Here is a 19,210-nt window from a genome sequence, read left to right on the forward strand (position 1 = left end):
ATCAAGGAATAGATGGCATATTCCAGTCATTAACTAGTGAACAGATTTTTAGAATAACAAATGATTTTCTATTAATTTAGCATATCCAAGCAATATTAAGGTTAGAAACAAAAAAGAGAACTAAGAACAAACCCGCACACACAGAGAAACATACATACATTCCATTTTCAAATGCCTTAACCACAGAAAATTCACGTAACTAATCTTTGCCAAAATGGCTGGGCAGCATTTCATAGAAAGAGGTATTTTCTTACCTGAAGTAGGCAAACAAATGGAAAGTATATTTTTAAACTACTCATCTATTTGGTTAACTTGGGTAAATTATTATTTCAACTGAAAAAACACAGCAAAGACTAGAACGATCATTCATTCATTCATTCAATTGTATTCACTCAGCGCTTACTGTGTGCAGACCACTGTACCGAGGACTTGGAAAGTACAATTCAGCAACAAATAGAGACAATCCCTACCCAGCAATGGGCTCACAGGCCCTCCAGGAAGGGTTTGCTAATGGTAACAAGCCTCATTATACATAGTGTCCCCAAATAGTATCAAGGATATTATTGTTGGATTTACATTACTTTGATCCTACTATTTCTGTCCTAAGGGACTAAATACTGAGTCAAAGCTTCCAGGAACCTATTGATAAGGAGACGAGCCAAAAGAGCATTCTCGACATTAGTCTTGTATTTATTTTAAGTGGGTAGATCTCTTTATAAATATCTTCCCTGTACTATTAGTCTATGTGTGCCTGGGACTGGCTGGTATGGCAAGTGAAAATGAAGGATAGATGTCACAAAGACATAACTGAATGTCATCTCAGAGACAAATGCACATATGGTCATAGTCTCATGTAAACCATAACTGATAGAAAGCCTCGGATTCAGAGCAACATAAAGACTCACATACGTCACCCAGGGAGACATGTTCTTCTGGAGATTCAAGGGGCAAATAAGGAACCCCAAGACTCTCTCCGTGTCAGACTCCATAATCATGATGCCATGTTTATGAATAGTCCAAAAACCTGGAGCCAGTTTCAGCACAAGTACACTGACTTAGAGGACACAAAGGCATTGAGATAAGTATATGCATACAAAAAGCCACACCACATGACGCTCTCACACATATGTATCCCCAAACCATAATCACTGATATTTATTGGGTATTTATTGGATGCAGAGCACTTTATTAAGCACTGGGGAAAGACGTGATTCCTGCTCACAAGGAGTTTATAGTCGATAAAAATCTCATTCTCCACCTATATATGGCAGAAATCTTAGTCTCCCTTAAATCTTCCTCAAATGGTAAGAAACTGCAAAAATCAGGGGAAATGTTCTCAGCATGAAAACTAAATTAGTAAGGCCCAGTGGAAAGGGCACAGGCCTGGAAGTCAGAAAAACTGGGTTCTAATCCCACCTCTGCCACTTTGCTGTGTGACCTTGAACAAATCTCTTAATTTCTCTTGCCTCAGTTACCTCATCTGTACAGTGGGGACTAAGACCATGAGCCCTATGTGGGGCAGGGACTGTGTCCAATGTGATTGCCTTGTGTCTATCCCAGTGCACGGTACAGTGCCTGGCATAGAGTAAGTGCTTAACAAATACCATAAAATTACAAAAAAATCCCTTAAAAATGAAGTGATATCACAGAATGCCCCTCAACTGATGTAACAAGATCTGTGAATCCATAGAGGTCCCAGTATTTACTGAACCTCTACCATGTATATATCCCTTTTCTAGGACCAGGGTGAATGCAAAGATCAAGTAATCAATCAGTGGTATTACTGAGTACTTACTGGGTGCAGAGCAGTGTACTAAACTCTTGGGACAGCAAAACAGGAATGTTAGGCCATTCCCTGACTACAGCAATCTCCCTAGCACTTAGTACAGTGCTTTGTACACATTAAGCACTCAATAAGTAAGACTGAATGAACCTTACAGTATTTGATGGGGAAATAAATATTAATATACATAAAACTATGGATATGTAGGTAAATGCTGGGGGCCTGAGCATGAAATAAATATGGAATGCCCAAAAAGCACAGGTTCAATTATGAAGACACAAAGATAAGTGAATTCAGAAATGGTAGATTCCCTAATGAATTGAACAAAGTATTCCCAGCCAATTTCAAGTAAAAAAGTTTGGTTTAAGGTAGAAAATACACAATCATGCTTCTAGGTCCAAACTTTCTATTAAAAATCATTTAATTCCATTAAGCTAAATTCCCCAAAGCCTGTAGAAGCTTGATGTAAACACTTCTTGTCTGGCAGTCTTTGCAGTTATCTTAGTCTTGCGGTTGCCGACTGTGATATAAGGAAACACATTTTGTGTTCTGCCAATAGTTGTAGATTTGTCTAAACAACATTTCTCTCTTTTCAACAGCCTACCAGAGCCCACCCACACACTGACCAAACAGTGTCAGCTGCACAATGATTTTAGTACAACCAAACTTCAGCATTTGCCTTCCATATGTGCAGCATGAAAAATTATGCTCTTCAGCTCTGTCCTAAATTCCTGCCTTCTTAAGTTCATGGGAAACAGAAACGGGAATGTATAAGTGGGTGAGAAAACTTACTCTGTGATAGTCATTGGTGATACACCCACGATTTTGAGGAACACATTGCATAGGTATTGTGCTATGTCTGAATAGAAAACCTATTTCGGAGGATCTGCTTTTCTGGTCTCTCTTTTGTTACTATGTTCACCTGAGGAGTGTTTGTTTTTGCAGTTCTGAGACAGACTTTGGGTATATTCAAAGTGATATAATTTATTGATTTTATAACATTTAACTTAAAATCACCTAACTTCTCTGTGCCTCAGTTCCATCATCCGTAAAATAGGGATTAAATTGTCCTGCTTCACGCTTAGACTGTTTTAGCCTCATTTGGGAGAGAGACCGTGTCCAAACCATTTACATCATATTCATTCAATCATATTTATTGAGCGCTTACTGTGTGCAGAGGACTGTACTAAGCGCTTGGAAAGTACAATTTGGCAACAGATGGAGACAATCCCTACCCAACAACAGACCGTGTCTAAGCCAGTGCTTAATACAGTGTTTGGCACAAACAGTTATCATAATTAAGTAACTGACACCAAAATATTGGAAACTGTTTGGGTCAAAAACCTGAAAATCTAGAGAGATGACCAATTCTTTGACTTAAGATTTGAAATGTTCATGGAATCACAGGAATCCCACACAGTCTCCCATTGGCCTAAACTGAACAAATGTATAAGTCGAGGTTAGTCTTCCACAATTACTTGGGCAAAGTTATTCCTTTGGTATAGCTCACACACAAATTTTGGCCTGGTGCTTCATTCCTTCTGAACTTTAGGTTAATTTTTTTTTCTAAAATGATAACCCTGTCTAAACAGAGATGTGTTACTTAAATAAGAATTCTAGCTTTCACTTTAAAAAGTTGTCTTGACCTCACTACTCTTGTCACTTTTAATTCATCAGCAAATTATGCTAATTTAGCACAATACCATAGCTTATTACAGTGCTCTGCACACACAGCAGTTGCTCAACAAGTTCTTCTGATTGATTAGCAAAATTAAGTACACCTTTTATGAATTATATATATTGGTATCTAAAACCACTACTATTGAACTAGCTTCCCTCAGGTAACTTACTCTAGTAGATTAATGATAATCATAATCATAATAATGATGATATTTGTTAAGTGTTTCCTATCTGCCAAGTACTTTGCTGAGCACTGAGGTAGATTCAGATAATCAGGTCCCACCGGGGGCTCTCAGTCTAAATAGGAGACAGAACAAATGAGAGAACTAAGGCACAGAGAAGTTAAGTTACTTGTTCTATTGCTCAAGGACACACAGCAGGCATGTGGCAGGAGCTGGGACTAAAACACAGGTTCTCTGACTCTCAATTCTCTTTCCACTAAGCCAACCTGTTTATGCTCTAAGGAGATGGGGGGGGGGGGGTGGATATAACAAACAGCATTGTTAAGTAAGGCCTTGGTCTATGGTACCCAGTAATTAGTAAGTCTCTCAGTATTTGGGATTCCCCCTTTCTTGGAAAGAATGTTGATATTTGTTAAGCGCTGATTATATGCACAGCACTGTTTTAAGCGCTGGGGTAGATACAGGGTAATCAGGTTGTCCCTCATGAGGGTCACAAAGTCTTAATCCCCATTTTCAGAAGAGGTAACTGAGGCTCAGAGAAGTTAAGTGATTTGCCCAAAGTCACACAGCTGAAAAAGAAGCGGAGCCAGAATTGGAACCCATGACCTCTGACTCCCAAGCCCGTGTTCTTTCCAGTGAGCCATGCTGCTTCTCTAGAATTTGGAGAAAGAATTTGGAGGGTGCCTTACTGTGAAGTCCTCCAAGTTGCTTAGCCAGATAGATTTTTTAATTTGCTTCTTTTCCTAGATGAAGTTGAGGAAGTACAATGTGTCCTCTGCACACACTTCCTTTCATCAAGACTTCTTACTTCTCCTTCCAGTCAATTCCCTTCCACTTAGGCCACTAATGAGGGTAACAGGATGCCCTTCAAAATCGGAGACCATTCCACTGATAACAGAGTTTAGTTTTAAGATTTTAAAAGTTTTGAAATGTTTAGGTAACCGTATTGTCCAGATTAGTAAGAAGAATATGGTCATCACATTTTCTATATTCTGCTAAATCTTATGTAATTTTACGGTGGGTAGAACAATCAGGACCGACAATGATACTTCACTTAGTACTGCTAAGCATCTATATAATGCTTCAATAATAATAATAATAATAATAATAATAATGATGGCATTTGTTAAACGCTTACTATGTGAGAAGCACTGTTCTAAGCACTGAGAGGGATACAAGGTGATCAGGTGGTCCCGTGTGGGGCTCACAGTCTTAATCCCCATTTTACAGAGGAGGTAACTGAGGCTTAGAGAAGTTAAGTGACTTGCCCAAAGTCACACAGCTGACAAGCAGCGGAGCCAGAATTAGAACCCATGACCTCTGACTCCCAAGCCCGTGCCTTTCCAGTGAGCCACACTACTTCAAAGTTATATATATTTCTTTAAACCTTCTATTTTTACCTGAACTTTTAATTCCCATACCAAGGTGATCACACAAAAAAATCAAATTTCATGTTCCGTTGTCTTGTACCTTGCATCCATTAGATTGTGAACTTCTTCAGACAGGGAGCAAATTGATGGTATTTGTGGTTTTTCTTTTACTTACTGCACAGAAGGCAGTTGCTGTTCTCATTTCTCTTTTTAGACTACAAACTCCTTGAGTACAGGAAAATGTGTTTTTGACTTTCCAAGTTCCCAGTACTGTGTTTTCAGCACGATAGGTCTCATCGTATATTGCTGCTGCTGGCTTTTTCTTCTTTTTCCATTCTCTGTAGTGCCTGGTTCAGTGATCAGCACAAACTCGGAAGCCATGCTGTTGATGTTGCTGGTTCACAACCTGCCATTTTAAGCCAAATATTATAAGTGTGAATGAAGAGGATAGATTAGGGTGTGTAGATAGGGCTCTTCTATGACCCTATCTTATATGACCTACGAATCACTGAGGTTGAAATTAATCGCCATGTCAACAAAACCCAGTTGATTCATTCCTAACAAGGTTGCTAGCTACTTGGAGAGTGAAAAAAACAGGAGCAGGAAGCCTATAACTTGGCTCTCTCTGATTCAAGAAAAACCAGCATACTGTCAAGTAAAAAATTCACAGTGCAATTCACTGAACTATGAGAACCCTGAAATTCGGCTTCACTTGGGAAGATGCTGTTTCTCTTAAAACTTTATGGTTTGTAGCTTACCACTTGAACACTGTAGGTTACTCTAATTGTTTGCCTGGCTTTAATTCTAATTGTTGACTAGTTTTATGTGACAAGAACCTGCAACTGGAGTACTGTGAATATCAAAAATGTAAAATGAAAAATAGAAGACTGTGTAGAATACATCCCTGTTGATTACATCATGGGAATAAGAGAGGGCAAAACCCCCGGAAACCAATTCTGAAGTGAGAAATGGGTGTGATTGATGTATAATTACTGTAACTACAGAAAGAGTAAGACAGGTTTCTTTGTGCTTCAATCCATAATAGCATCTCGAGATTCAAAAATTTAATGACTTATATTTCCTGTACTATGCCAGACTTTTTCAATTTTTGGTTTCCCCGGATTGCAGTGTTTTCATGTCAGACAACTATATGTAACATGTGTAGCTCTGCCCCAAACAAGATTTTGTGAAAAATATTTTATATTGTTCATGGTCAACTCAATTGCCAGGATTATTAAACCATCTATCAAACAGCTGACCCACAACCCATAACTATTTACAACCATTTGTAGGGTTTAAAGGGATACTGAGGAAGAATGGTGGACATTTTACTTATGTGCATCTGGCAGTGTTTATCATTCCCCACCAAACTAGGCTAACTATTAAACAGTCAAACTTTATACCTTCCTTTGCACCATAAAGTGAGGTCCTGGGCCTTAGTGATATAAACTAAAAGCCTGGAGGGATTGGTGGAGATCATCTGATCCAGCACCCTGCCTTCCTGAAGGGGAATGATCAACCATCTGGGAGAGATGGCTTTCTGCATTTTCTTGAGGAGCCATCGCAGGATCCCTTGATGCCCTAATCCAGCAGTTGAGCCCACTAAAGATAAAACATTCTTATGATCCCACTGAAATCTTCTGCTTTAACAAGCCCATTTTCACATATTCAGTCCTTAGTGGACACCAATCTCAAGCTCCCTTGGGATCAGGTGACTAGAAACCTGATCGTCTTAGTGGACATTGGGAGAGCCAGAAATACAGTGGAAGAGGTGGAAGAGGAGACTAAGGTCCTTGTGGGTAGAGCCATGTATGCCAACTCATCGTATTTTACTCTTCTAGCACTTAGTACAGTGTTCTGTACACAGTAAGTGCTCAGTTATACTACTGATTGATTGAGAAGGACAGAAAAGGGAGAAAGGAAAAGGACGTAGAGTAAGAGAAAGAAAAAAGAAAAAGGAAAGAGAAATGAGAGAGAAAGAAAAGGAAGAGGCAGGTGGAGGTAAACACCTACCTGCTTCCTCTTTGTTCCCCCTCACATTGCCATTTCTACCTAAGACGACTGTGCTTCACTTCTGCCTGATATGTAGTGGTAGTGAGCATATCGAAATGAGCTGACCCTATTTGGACTTTCATGGGAACCGCCAGACTGCTTAGGTGACGATACCTAGCAAGCTCCCAACCGATGAACTGAGACTTTAAGAGCCATCATCTTCTTTCCAGGGTCTGTAGCAGATGTTCTCCAGCTGTCCTATCCATCCATGCGGTGTTAGGTGCCTCCAAATCTCCACTTTCCTGTAAGTATGACCAGGCAAGCAGACAAGGCAAGCATCTCTTCCCTACATGGCTCTCCCATTATCTGAGACTTTTTCTTTAGTTTAGGATTTTGGGACCTGATTACATTTTGGAAAACTGTAACTAGGAATCAGAACAAGCTTCAAAATTTCAGATTGCCCCACTACATTAGGGCATCTGGTCCCAGAAAGATGATGATCTTACCCTTGAAAACTATCTGTGGGGCAACTAACTTCTTTGCCTGTTGACCAATGAGCTACTACTTCATTCACCATTTCAAAATACTTTTCAATTCCTTTATATATTTAAAAATGCATTTCTGAATTAGCCTTTATTAGCCTTAATTAGAAATCTCCTGGTAGATTTCTCCCTCCTCAATCCTGGCCTATCAGATTCAGGTATGCTGTGTTTTAACATCCTGATGCAAGCATAAAGGCATTTCATCCTCACAGGATGCTTTTTAATATGGTATTTGTTAAGCACCTACTATGTGTCAAACACTGTTATTCTAAGCAATGGGATAGATACAAGTTAATTAAGTTCTACACTGTCGTTGGTCCTGCATTGGATTCAGCCTAAGTGGAAGCAGGGATTGTATCTATCTGTTGCCGAATTGTACATTCCAAGAGCTTAGTACAGTGCTCTGCACCCAGTAAGTGCTCAATAAATACGACTGAATGAATGAATGAGGGGACCAGAGAACTGAGGCACAGAGAAGTTAAGTGGCTTGCTCATGGACACACAGCAAGCAAATCGACAGAGTTGGGATTAGAATTCAGGTCTACTGACTCCTTGGCCCATACTTTTACCACGAAGACTTGTCCTTGTGAAAGTTACAGGCAGAAGAGTTTTAAATATGACCACAGCCAGGTACTGCGGAGTTCAAAAGCACACAAACTTGGGCTACTGTGTATGTAAGACAGCTGAGACCAAGTCTTTTTTTTTCCCTAGGCAAAGTGCATGCACCTTGTCTTCAACTTTCAAGCAGCCCATAGTATAGCACCAGAGGCAGCTGGGAACTTTATGCGAAACATATGGCGAGCCAAACCTTTCCCGATTAATGACCAGATTGTGAAGCAATTTAAACAACAGGGGAAGCATGGTCTGGTGACTAAAGAAAAAAAAGGGGGAGGGAGAATCAAAAGAAGTGGGTTAAAGGCAAACAGGCATGTCCCACAAACCCAAACCAAATGATTAGTAGGAGACCCATTACATTGTGCTGTAGCCATGAAGAAAGAGATGACAGGAAGCTCAAAGGCCAGACCTATACATTTGGAGACTGCCTGACCAATTAAAATAAAAATGCTGTAGAATTGTCAATGGCTGTGAAAATTGTCAAACTATTGTATCTTTGTTTCAGTGAGTTAGAGAGACAGCCTAGCCTGGGAAAAAGTGATTTGGATGAGGGTTGTATGGTGCTAGATTTTATGATAAATGTGTCCATTATGTTTTCTTCAGAACAATAGTCTTTGTTCTGAATCTCCAGCAGTTTTTTCAATCATTTCCCTTCATTTCTCTCTGCCGCACTTGTCCCTTTGTTCTCCTCTTCCCATACCCGACTAGCTATTTTTTTCCCTACGTGACTTCTCCTGTGATGCTTTCTTTAAGGGGTGGTTGGGTTTGTGTGTGTGCATGTGTTAGTTTTTGCATGTGGGTGCCATTGCTAGCCAAACTATTGTCTTAGAATTGAACACATCTGTGGGCAGTCACCAATTTTTTACATGCCCAGGGTTAGCCATGTCTAACAGCTGTATTTTCCCTGGGTCCTGGTGACTTAAATATTCAGGAATGGTAAGACGTTGGAGGGGGGAATATATCTTTACCATCCCCAGCACATGAGGAGAGGGGAGCACGCATCCCATGCCATCCCACCCTTTTTGCTTAAGTATTCTCCCACAACTGGCAAACTGAAGACTGGCTGGTGGGTCCAAGGGCCATCTTCCTTCTCCACCCTTACTCCCCTTCCTTGCTATTCATTCATTCATTCATTCAATAGTATTTATCGAGCGCTTACTATGTGCAGAGCACTGTACTAAGTGCTTGGAATGTACAATTCGGCAACAGATAGAGACAATCCCTGTCCATTGACGGGCTTACAGTCTAATCTATGCTTCCAGCTTCCCCATTTCCACCACTGTTTTTCTCTTTAGTGACCAACAAGTGGCTAGTTGAACAAGGAGTTAAATTTTTGAAATACCCATAAAGTTGTGTTAAATTGTCCACATTATCATTAAGTTCTAGCCAGGCTCCAGGGAATTTCCCAGGTCATGGGAATCCATTGCTCTGAGCAACCTTTGACTCAGATCTCTGAGACAAGTCTGACTGGTTATGTACAGTGTCCTTCATTTACAGCATATGATCCTCTGTTAGGACTCATCACTGAAGTCAAGTCTGGTTCACATATGTGTTTCTCCCTGGTCAAAATAATAGGCAATCTGAATGTGAGTCACTCACTGTGGCCTCCAGTGATGGATGAAGTTTATTATTGCTATTCAGCATTTATGTCAAAGGCTTTACAGTGATCACTTAGTTTCATAACACCCATGTCAGTTAAGGGCTGATAAAAAAAAAAGGCAATAAGCTTGAATTGCATTAACAATTCAGATTGATGGAAGAAAGAACAGGAAAGGGTGTTAGACCTGGAATGAGTTACCAAAGCAGGCTGTGGACTCACCTTCATGGAGGTCTTTAAAAAGAGGATGGTGCACCTGGGATGGTTTAGTTGTAGCCTTGCTGAAGGCAGGAGGATTGACAAAATGACCCCTGAGACTATGATTCATTGACTATTCTCTCCCTTTCATTTATAGTGACACCGGGCAGTGAGTTTAATCCAGGTTTTCTCAGTGACATTTACAAAGGGGTTCTACCCTTAGGTAGCATATCCTTAAACAATACCAGGCATCAGCATCATTTGCCTTAAAACGCAGGTTTGAAGAGGGCTCGGTTATCGTTGCTTTGCACAGTATCTGACACCAATCAGACGGTCAGTCGTATTTATTGAGCTGTTACTGTGTGCAGAGCACTGTAGAAAGAGCCCGGGAGAGTGCAATATAACAATATAACAGACACATTCCCTGCAATAAATACCTAATAAATTAAGTGGAGGTCATATGGTGAAACTACTATTCACCTACTCCATACCAATTAGACAAAGTGACACCAACTAAGAGAAGCAGAGAAGCACCATGTCTTGGTGGATAGAGCATGAGCCTGGGAGTCTGAAGGTCATGGGTTCAATCTGACTTTGCCACTTGTCTTCTGTGTGACCTTGCAAAAGTCACTTTACTTCTCTGTGCCTGTTACCTCATCTGTAAAATGGGGATTGAGACTATGAGCCCCACGTGCGATGGGGAGTGTGTCCAATCTGATCTGCTTGTATCCACCCCAGCATTTAGTAGTGTCCTGCACATAGAAAGTGCTTAACAAATGTCATAATAATCATTATTATTTCCTGATAAACATATCACTTTTGTTTCCAGAAAATTTCTGATTTGTTTCAGAAATTCAGCTAATGAGCTGATTTACTTTTCATCAATTCATCATTTGCTTTTCAAAAGGCCACTTCAAAATGATAAAACTTTAGGATGTTACAATAAAGGTAAGGCAGAGATCTTGAAATAAGCGGTGAAACAAACAGATTTTGCAAGACTGAGCAACAGAAGACAGATGGTACTGCCGGATTTTCAGATCAAGATCATTCAAGTTAAGAAGAGAATAAACCCAGGAAAGTTCATATGTCCAGATGAGTATCAGGGAGTTGTATTTGTAGGACCTGTCCCACAAGACATTAGAATCATATAAACCAAACATGAAAGCAATCATCAGTTCATGAGTCTAGGCCCTAAAAGAAATAAGAGCATGCTAGTGGAATCAATGTTTTGATGAAAATCAGACAGTGGGTCTTAAGAGAATTATAGCTTCTCCTGGCCAACCACAGTTTTCCAACCACAAGTTTTAATACCCAGACTCCCTATTGACTATATCATTTTAGCTACCACAGTGACAGTTGAGTAACTAACTACATTTTCCATTGACACACCTCACACCACCTGCCATTTCAAATCACCTGAATGACCTCTCTCTCTTGCTTCCTGTGTGCTGCTCTGGGGAGGATCAGTTGATTACAAGGACTCTGCAAAAACCACACGGAGTCTCATGTTATACTTCAATCTATTAACTTGCAGTGCTCCCCATATTTCTCTGAGTTTCCTTGGGATTTTGACCACTTTATCCTTAGTCACAGCCTCTAAAGAAAAAGTAAGTGAGTAGTTTTTTCATTGGTTAAGAAAAAGTTCCTTTTTAACATTAGAGATACTTTAATTTTTCTAGAGTCACTTGTATTTTGACAAAATAGCATTAAAGAAAAACTTTTTTTTTTACATATGATGGGCCTGTGTTATTCATATCTATCAGGCTTCTTAATAAGTGGGACAGAAGCCAGAGAAACCTCACCATATTGTGCCATTAATCTTCTCTACGATGGCTTTCAATGAACTCATTCCCATAGTTGACCTGCAGGCGCAGGAATAATGATTCCACTAGTAAACAATGGTGGGGCCAATATGAACTGGTGGGTAAATAGAATTTTTGCAGCTGGTCTTTTGGAAAAAACATTCATAAATCCATCATTATTATTTTAAAGAGGGTGACTAAATTTCTGGGGAGAAGAGAGTTTTCAATCACTCAGTCAATTGTACATATTGAGCACTTACTGTGTGCAGAGCACTGTACAAATGCTTGGTAGAGTACAATATAATAATAGACTGTGAGCTCGTTGTTGGGCAGGGATTGTCTCTATCTGTTGCCGAACTGTACATTCCAAGCACTTAATGCAGTGCTCTGCAAACAGTAAACGCTCAATACGAATGAATGAATAAACAGACATATTCCCTGTCTACAGTGAGCTTACAGGCTTTGAATGTGGCAAAACTGATGATGAGCTCCATCAACCTCCACTAAAATATTGTCCTTTGCAGTGCTAATGTGTCTGCTGCTTGACATTCTTGCTACTGTTTTTGTCTTGGACTTGGTCAGGCCTGATCAAAGAGGGCATCACCACTTCTGAATGCTCTCTACCAGGCTATTGCATGACTGTTGTTTCCCACAGTCCACTATCACACCACATCGTTTTAGGTTGTAAACTCCTCTGATATGTTGAAAGCTCCTTGATTGAAACTCCTCTGGTAGATTTAAAGCACTTCTAACTAGTGCACTTCCTCAAACACTTAGGTTCTCTGCACAGAGTACGTGGTCCAAAAATACTACTGCTCGATTAATTACAACACCTCACCAGTATCTGCCCAAGTTTATGCCATAAAGCAGCAACAGATGGGGCTTCCAGTATTATCTATTGCCCTAGACAAATCCTAACCAGCAAAACTGCATTGCAATACATATTGCCTCCATGTTGATAAACAGACCTCATTCCAGAATCTAATTGTTGCTGATTCTGTTTCTGGTTTTGGCTGAGAGGATATAGGGAAAGAAAACACTTGGAGAATGGCAACTAAGAATAACTGGTGAAAATATTTCTGCAGATTCCAGTGTCATCTCCAAATTAGCAGACAGTTTTCATTTATTTGCACAAAGGAAAATATACGAAAGGCAGTTCTATACAGATGATGATGATGGTATTTGGTAAGCCCTTGCTATGTGCTAAACATTGTTCTAAGTGTTCATAAAATGGGATCAAATGTAGCCTTAAAAACTTTAGAATTAAAGGAAAAGTTAGCAGCAAATATTCAGGCATAGAAATAGTAAAGAGAGAATAATGTAAATTATCTAGTTTGCAGAAGTGCAACTGGTACCCATAAGGTCATTTTAATGAGTGTTAGGAAGTCAGCAAAATCTAGAGCATTTTAAAACAATGAGTGTTAATGTGCTCCAGTTTATTACAGAAACAAAGAGACTGAATAGGTGAATAGAAATCTTTGTAAAACCTGACCTCAGACAACACTTTTTCAAGATAAAAGATTTATATAAGAACCATTTATTCTAAGAAAGTTTCTTCTAATTTGTAGCTAATGCTTCAGCCAACATAGATTTGGTAAGTGCTAATATGAAATTAATGCTCTCGCTGCTCGTGGCTGAATGGCGGACACATCACTGATCCAAAGAGAATGGGAAGGTGTTTTGGAAAATACTGAAATAGCTGCTAGGTTAGTCCAGAATATGCAACTGAGCTCTCGGTCAACACCTGACATGGACACTGGAGTGTTCACAGTAAATTCAGGAAGGGTCATGTGGTATTCCCAGACTGTGGGCAGAGTTCATATCTATTAACTATACTGTACTTGCTCAAGAATTTAGGACAGTCTCTGCGCACACTATGTCTTCAAGTAGCCACATTCCCCTTGCTTACCTTCCCTCCTCACATCAAGAAACTTTCAAGAGGTTTTGGATGTGGCTTTCTGACATCAGATAAGGGTTGTCCACTTTGCCTAGAAGGGAAAGGAAACAAGTCAAATGGTGTAAACTAAGAGAATATTTCAGGAGTATTACTATTCCAAAAACTGGCATTATGCTGAATAGACTTTCCCCATTAATAATTCTCCTAGTGCCTGTGAATCACTACTTTTTAACTCTCAAAGAGGACATGGATGCATTTTGTAGATTGTTACTTAAAATATATCCAGTACCTTTCAATAACTCTTTTTGACACAATTCAAGATATTGAAGATGTTGTCTACCATACTCAGCAAGTGTAATTTTGAAATTCACCCAAATTTTTAAAAATCCACTTTCATTTGGATAAGTGGAAACTATTTTTCTTAGTCCTACAGCTAACCAACTGTGAATGCCAAACTCAGACATCGATTCCCAGTTCTATGCATCATAGACTGTGATTTTTTTATGGAATTTATAAAGTGCTTACTGTATGCCAGGCAGTGTACTATGCTCTGGGGATGATACAAGATAATTGAGTTGGACAGTGTCCCTGTCCCACATAGGGCTCACAGTCTTAATAATCTCTATTTTATGGTTGAAATGCAAGGTCAGCAGGTTGTCCCTTATGGGGCTCACACTTTTAATCCCCATTTTACAGATGAGGTAACTGAGGCACAGAGAAGTTAAGTGACTTGCCCAAAGTTACTCAGCAGACAGTAGCACAGCGGAACTAGAACGCAGGTCTTTTGACTTCCAGGCTCGTGTTCTTTCTGCTAGACCATCCTGCTTCTAATGTCACTGTCTTCTAAAATGTTGTCTTCTCCATTATCTTTGTGGCTGATTTGATTATCTTATAGCTACTCCAGTCTTTATCATGGTGCCTGACACTTAGCAAGCACTTAATAAATTCCACAATAATTCATCAATTCAAATGGGAAAGTTGACAAGATCACATCAGAACATACTATCTTTCCAAATCATCTATGCTTTGCTATTTTATCTTTCTTCCTTTCTTTTTGTTTCACCTTTTTTACCTACCATTCTTTGTCACAGCAGTCACTTACATTCAGTGGAAAGGGATAATGTCTGTAAAAAATCTGAGTCCACCATATTTTTGCTTTACTGACTTTGACTTTAATTGTTTGTTGAAAACTGCTTTGAGAAGCAGTTTTCCAAACAGTAGAAGGAATTAGTCCATAATGCTTAGTTATCTAATATCACAGTAAAATTTATTTCCCAAGTTGTTTCTTGATAGTAGGATTATTCATTTCCTGTGAATGGGTCTCCATTTCTTAATTGCATTGGAGTCAGAAGCCTGAATTAATAGTAAATGACGGCATGTCCCAATCCCTTTAAAAAAATGTTAAAAGATTAGGGATTACTCATTTTGGTAAAGAAGGACAGTGGAAATTTTAATAACAGTCTTTAAGAATATGAATGATTGTTGCAAGGAATATGGCGACCAGCTGTTCTTCACTTTCACCAAGGGCAGAACAAGAGAAAAATTTGCAACTGAAGAAATTTTTAGAATAACTATAAAGCTAGACCGAATTGTGAAGGGATATAGAAGAATCTCCTAAAGTAGTATAGACTTGGATCTGTGATTATCTAGTGTAGTTCTTTGCTGAGGCAGGGACATAGATAAAATGGCCTTTTAAAGTCTTTGCATACCCTATGAAGTCATTAATTATACTAACACCAACATATTGAGAGCAAATTAGAACCACTGATACAGATTAAAAATAATTTAATTTACTGCAGGTTTTCATATTGTCAGGAAACTTCGATACTGGAAAAATAAAAGATAGAATCACTTATCTTCATACTTTCCTTAACTGAATGACACTGCAGATCACTAAAGGAGCAAGGGAACGCAGAACCCAATTCAGACACTATAGATCACGGGACATCAAGTTAGCAGCATGGCCTAGCGGAAAGAGTCCGGGCCTAGAAATCAGAGGACCTAGGTTCTAATCCCAGCCCCAGCCCACACCTGCTGTGTGACCTTGAGCAAATCACCAACTTCTTGGTGCCTCAGTTTCCTCATCTGTGAAAGGGGGACTCAAAATCTGTTTTCCCTCCTACTTAGACTGTGAGTCTCATCTTGGACTTGATTATCTTGTATCTATCTCAGTTCTTAGTACACTGCTTGGCCCACAGTACGTGCTTAATACAAATATTATTTATTTGATTTAATTTTTCATGGTATTTGTTAAGCGATTACAAGGTGCCAAACACTGTATAGATACTAGACCATCAGGTTGGATACAGTCCACGTCCCACATGGGGCTCACAGTTTTAATCCTCATTTTACAGATGAGGTAGCTGAGGCCGTGAAAGTTAAAAAAAACAAAAACAGAAACATCCCACTACATGAACATGCATCATTCAATCCCAACCCTCACTCCTCTTGGCCAAGATGATACTTGGAAACTTTTCTAAATGATAAATGTATCAAAGTTTTTACATTTTACAATATCCTACATTTAAAAAAATTCTAAAAATATCTCACTAAAATTTTTCTTCTTACATGGATATATAAGGTAGAAATAACAGTTTGTGGCTTGTTTTTGTCTTTCACTTTAAGGGGGTTTTAATGGTGGACCTTAATCCTTTTTATCAATCTTTCACAACATATTTTCCACAGGAAGGAAAATGATGAGTTGAGGTATGTTACTGCTTCCAGACAGACTATTTGGCGTAGTTATGGTGAATATCTTATTTCCCAAAGGGAACACATTTCACCCAGTTTGCTTTGTTGTGGACCAGGGCTGTAATTACTGCCTTGTGAACATCTGAAATAATTTGTAATGCTTTCCTTCCAGTGTTGGCTCCTAAAGGTAATGTTGCTCCTTTCTGTTCTTCCTCCTCCTCCTTTCTCTTGACCTCACTTGTTCACATAAATAGTATTACAGGTCGAATCTAATCTACCTAATCTATCTAATCTACCAATCAATGCTTCTTACTGAGCACTTCCCATGTCAGAACATTATACACAGCACATAGTACGATAGAGTTAATAATGTTGGTATTTGGTAAGCGCTTACTATGTGCAGAGCACTGTTCTAAGCACTGGGGTAGACACAGGGGAATCGGGTTGTCCTACGTGGGGCTCACAGTCTTAATCCCCATTTTACAGATGAGGTCACTGAGGCACAGAGAAGTAAAGTGACTTGCCCACAGTCACACAGCTGACAAGTGGCAGAGCTGGGATTCGAACTCATGACCTCCGACTCCAAAGCCCGGGCTCTTTCCACTGAGCCATGCTGCTTCTAGACATGAACCCTGCCCACAAGAGGGTTGCAATCTAGTGGGCTACCACGACATTCAAGACTGAGTTTAGTCTAAATTTGAAGATCCCCATTATTCTATACTCAGTGGGCTCAATTATTTGATGATGATGATGACATCTTCAGTAGATCCCAGGATTTCTGCAGGGGTACATTCATAAGTGGGCATCAAGTACTTTCATCAGTGGGAAGTCAACTAAGCACATTCACTTCTTCTTAAAAGGACTGCAACTCAGGTATTTCTTTTGCTAATTTTCCTGGGAAATCATTCCATTTCCTTGTCTCTAGCCAAGCACCCCCACTTCTGAGTTCCCACAGATTTCACTGCTCTTCTGGCCTCAGGTCCTGCCCCCCAGACTTATTCTGCCATCTTCCCAGGCCCCATCTGCCTCTTTATTCTACGTCTTGTCTTCTGACCTACTGATTTTTTTCAGCAGCTCCAGTGCTAATGGGTTCCTTTGGGACCACGCTGGGGTTACATCCCGCTGCTCCTGCATTGCCTATGGCTCAAAGTCAGGGCCCATTATCAGACTGGAGACATACAGGGATAAGGGAGAGAAGGTGATGGGGGTAGAGGACAAGAAGGGTGTGGAGGGAGAAGGGGAGACAGTCTGAGTTTCTCCCCCATATCCCACTTCTTCATCTGCCTCCCCTGCCTGCTCTCCCCATTATGGTCAAGTCCTGGCTCCTCATTTTGCAGGCCTAGAAGGTGGAGATCTTGGGACATGGAAGCAGCAACATGGAAGTAGAGAAGCAGCGTGGCTTAGTGGAAAGAGCACGGGCTTTGGAGTCAGAGGTCATGGGTTCAAATCCCTGATCAGCCATTTGTCAGCTGTGTGACTTTGGGCAAGTCACTTAACTTCTCGGTGCCTCAGTTACCTCATCTGTAAAATGGGGATTAAGACTGTGAGCCCCACGTGGGACAACCTGACTCCCTTGTGTCTACCCCAGCGCTTAAAACAGTGCTCGGCACATAGTAAGCGCTTAACAAATACCAACATTATTATTATTATTAAGTAGTGAGGATCTCAGTGGGATCCACCAGCATTGAAGCTGTGGAAAAAACTAAATAAATTATAGGAAGAAATAGAGAAGTAGGTGCAGGATCCAAGAGAGCTACCAAATATTTAGAACTCTGTGAAGGTATAGGGGCTTAATTTGGTTACCTCAGAGAGGACAGGGTTAGTTTTAAATTATTCACGGGGAAAGGGGTTGTATATATAACTCTTGAGTAGCAAATTTCACTGCTCTGATCCATTAATATACTGAGTATTTCTCCATAAATGTCATTAGCAAACGACACAGGAAAGGCAGGAGAGCAAGTACATAGGTAAGGAAAAGTTAAGTGATCAATCACTCAGATTAGGTTCTTACTGTGTACAGAGCACTATACTAAGCACTTGGGAGAGTACAAAACAGAGTTGGACACATTCCCTATTCATAATGAGCTTACAGTCTAGAGGGAAAAGTGGTGGCAGAAGGATTCTGAAATATCTGCTTGGCTGTGCCCATTACCTTTGATTTTTGGAACCAACACTAATGAGGAAGCTTCATTCGTCAATCTGTTGCAGTGATGAAAGACAACAGCTTTAGATATTTTTTGTAGGGAAAATAGCACTGGAAAATAGCAATGTGTGAAATTTTCTCAAATGAGAAAAATCCTTCCAAAGGTGACTTTATATTGTAAAAAATAAATCATTTTTTAAATGCTTATTCTGTGCGAAACTAGGGTAGGTATATTATAAGTAGAACAAACACCATCTCTGTTCACTCATAGGACTCACAGTCTAAGTGGGCAGGAAAACAGGAATCATCCTCTTATGCAGAAGAAGAAACTAAGTCATAGTTAAGCTGACTTGCCCAAGGTCACACAGTAGAAACATTATGGGTCTGAAATTAGAACTCAGTTCTCCTGATTCCCAAACCTGTACTGTTTCTGCTATTATTTTTATCATTGTCAAAAAATATGATTTCATAATTTCATAAAGGTTTTGGGTATGATCAGATAAATTACAAAAGAGTTTCCGCATCATCTGAGAACATAAAACCTTAATAGGAGAGCAAAAAAAGAGAAAGGAACCCAAAGATGAAGAGCTGATTTTTCTTCGTTCTGTTTTGGAAAACTTGGCAACTTATCTTCGATCCAAATGCTAAGCATCTGCGAAGCATACAGCAACTGAATGACGCGTTTCCATTTCTAACCTCACACATGTCCTGTGGGATC

General features: G+C 39.8%; 1 long non-coding RNA gene across 2 annotated transcripts in view; it reads right to left on the minus strand.

The window, feature by feature from the left end:
• The window catches only part of LOC103171443, a 94,570-nt gene extending 80,821 nt beyond the window's left edge, over window positions 1-13,749 (minus strand). For both annotated transcript variants that reach the window (XR_005660656.1, XR_005660655.1), the window contains exon 1: window positions 13,671-13,749. This is a non-coding gene — a long non-coding RNA (uncharacterized LOC103171443). The remainder of the gene's footprint in view (window positions 1-13,670) is intronic.
• Window positions 13,750-19,210: the final 5,461 nt, after the last annotated feature.

Source organism: Ornithorhynchus anatinus, chromosome 12 (genome assembly GCF_004115215.2).
Source record: "Ornithorhynchus anatinus isolate Pmale09 chromosome 12, mOrnAna1.pri.v4, whole genome shotgun sequence".
In the NCBI taxonomy this organism is placed as follows: domain Eukaryota; kingdom Metazoa; phylum Chordata; class Mammalia; order Monotremata; family Ornithorhynchidae; genus Ornithorhynchus; species Ornithorhynchus anatinus.